The sequence below is a fragment of the Dipodomys spectabilis genome, unplaced genomic scaffold (genome assembly GCF_019054845.1).
Source record: "Dipodomys spectabilis isolate Male_0828 unplaced genomic scaffold, ASM1905484v1 ptg000286l, whole genome shotgun sequence".
Lineage (NCBI taxonomy): Eukaryota > Metazoa > Chordata > Mammalia > Rodentia > Heteromyidae > Dipodomys > Dipodomys spectabilis.
Window position 1 is genome coordinate 1,234,565 of NW_024870963.1, and position 2,943 is coordinate 1,237,507.

At 41.1% G+C, this 2,943-nt stretch overlaps 1 pseudogene; it reads left to right on the top strand.

The window, feature by feature from the left end:
* The first annotated feature begins 696 nt into the window (after nucleotides 1-696).
* Nucleotides 697-1,294, top strand: LOC122126623 (annotated as a pseudogene).
* The last annotated feature ends 1,649 nt before the right edge of the window (nucleotides 1,295-2,943 follow it).

Below are 2,943 nucleotides of genomic sequence, written 5' to 3' on the forward strand. Positions count from 1 at the left end.
CTTCAGAAAAGTGATAGAATAGATTTTTTTAATCCTTATGATTTGAAACAATTTTAAAACAGAGGAAATATCATCTTTCAATAGTGATGCCTCAGCCAAAGACCACCCATTCAACTTTTTGTTTCACTTAACAAATATGCATTGGGTACCTGGGAAGTCAGTTGCTCTTCTCTGTGTAGGAAAACAGTACTGAAAACTGAGAATCACTCAATATTAATTTGTCCTCTTGTCACTTAATATGATTTCAGTGAAAAACACTTCTATGATATTACAATGGTTAGTTCAGTGGCTCACAATTAACACATGAAAATATTTAGTCTTGTGTTAAAATGTTTGAGGCAATGGATGTCTTCTCAGCCACACACACACACACACACACACACACACACACACACACACACAACTGGGTTGGTCTTCTAATGTACATTACTATCAACTAAAGACCTAAAAATATCATTGCTGTCCCATAGATTGATAGAGAACACTTGAAGACTGACTTAAGACTTACTCATAAATGAGGTCAGGAGGAGGACATACTTCTGACTTTGGGAGAAAACCAGGAAAACTTTCATCCCAGTTCAATCCCTGTCCACCAGAGGGAGCAGCTCCCTAATACAAACTCATTTCCTGTCTGAGCTAAAGGTTTAGACTCATCCATTCTACATCACTTCAACATTTCTTCCTGTGAAGAGTTTAAAGATGAGAACTTCCCCAGGCTTAGTGACTGTGATAATCTTAATGTTTGGTAAGTAAAATCAATTTTAAAACTTGGATACTTTCTTCTATAAATTCAGCAAGATATTTAACCATAAATATACTTGAAAGCTTTATTCCCAAAGTGCCACCATTCTCTTTTTCCTCCAGGAAGGACTTGTGGAGACTCTGTGACCCAGAAAGAGGGCCACATGACTGTGTCAGAAGGGGCTTCCATGACCATAGACTGCACTTATTCAGCCACAGGGTACCTTCTCTCTTCTGGTATGTCCAGTATCCTGGAGAAGGTCCCCAGCTCCTCTTTAGGGTCTCCAAGGCCAATGACAAGGGAAGCTACAACGGATTTGAAGCCATGTACAATAGAGAAAACACCTCCTGCCACTTGAAGAAAGCTGCAGTCCAAGAGTCAGACTCAGCTGTGTACTACTGTGCTCTGAGTGACACAGTGGCAGAAACCACAGGGGAAGCTGAGCACAAACTGAGTGACAGCAAGGGTCTGGCTGCTGAACTTCTTCTCTGGCATCTGTGTGGTTTCAGCACAGTCCGATACATACACCCCTCAACTTCTCTGCTGATGTAAAATCATTCAAATGTTAGAGCAGGTGAACAAGAAGTGAACATCACCATGCTCAGCTGTTCATTACTGAATCTGAAACAGGTTCTTATGGTGGTCTAGTAATACCAATGTGAGCCAGGTAAAATTGAAATGGTCTCTGTAGTTATTCCTGCAAAGACCAGCTCCATATCTTGTTCTAGATCACCTTGGTCCACATTGCTCCATCCTATTGCTTTTTAAGGGGCCACATGTGACAAAGAAAGTGGAATCTGCATGATAACCCAATAACAGTGCATGGAAGGAGAGGTCACAGAAAGGCCACAGCTCTTTCCCTACTAGGAATTCTTCTTAGAAAAAGAAGGGACAGGAAGAGAAGGAATAAGGAGAAAGAAAACCTTCTCATGGAGAAAAAAGGACTTTCATCATTTAGAAGAAAGGTTGCTTGGTTAGTAAATCAGAAAGACAAAATGCCGATGCTCAAAAGAAAGACAAAAAGTAAAAGTATAATTGCAGAAATAATTAAAGTCAAAGTGATGAGTGTCCCTGGCCAGTTCCCCATATCAGCTGGCCTTCTTACAAAGCATAAACAAGGTAGTTAACTTAACCAGTGGAAGGTTAAGCACACATTTCATCCTTAATACCACAAACCTTATGTGAATGATAGTAAAGGGTCAGAAATGGTGGCAAATACCTATCATTCCAGAGTGAGTTTCAAGATCAGCCAGAATAAATTTTAATGACAATCTATCTCAAGCAATGTGTGGTGATACAGACCTGTGACCTCAGCTCTGCTTGATGGGTAGGTACTACTCAATATTGTAGTCTGAGCTTAACTCCAGGGAAAAGAGAATGACATCTAAAGAAAAATCAAGTATAAAATGGCTGGGAGAGTAGAACCTATCACATAAAAGCCCCTAAATTCAAACTTCGGCATGAGAAAGTTTTTAAAGTTAAAAATTTAGAGAGTAAGAACTGGAAAGGCCATGAGCCTCTGAAGTGTAAGGCAAAGGCGATGACTGCAGAATTGTGTCTTCTGTATCTGTACCTGGGGACCCACTCTGTATTCATATTGCTATGAATTTTTTCATTGCTTCACCCAACATCTACATTTATTGTGATGATTCGTTAATGCGATTGTGCAACTTGTAAGTCTAACTTTTTCAGTGGGCTACTATGCTCCACACTCATGGAAGAGTGGCTTTTCAGTTCAAGTTTCAAGTTGGCATCCATATGGGGGCAAAACTTCCTCCTTTGTCTCTTAAAACCCACACAGATTGGATGAGTTCCATGCATAATATAGGGGACAAAGTATTTTGCTTGAAGCATACTGGCTTAAGTATTAATCTTCTAAAAAGAAACCTCAGGGCTGGGAAGGTGGCTCAGTGGTAGAGCACTTGCCTTGCATGCATGAGGCCCTGGGTTCGATTCCTCAGCACCACATAAGCAAAAAGAAAAAAAGCCAGAAGTGGCGCTGTGGCTCAAGTGGTAGAGTGCTAGCCTTGAGCTGAAGCGCTGAGGGACAGCACCCAGGCCCAGAGTTCAGGCCCCACGACCAGACCCTCCCCCCCAAAAAAGAAAGAAAGAAACCTCAAAGTGACATGGGGAATAAATTTACAAATACCTGGATACAGCAGCATATCCCAGTGGGCACATAAAATCTCATCATCTTCAGC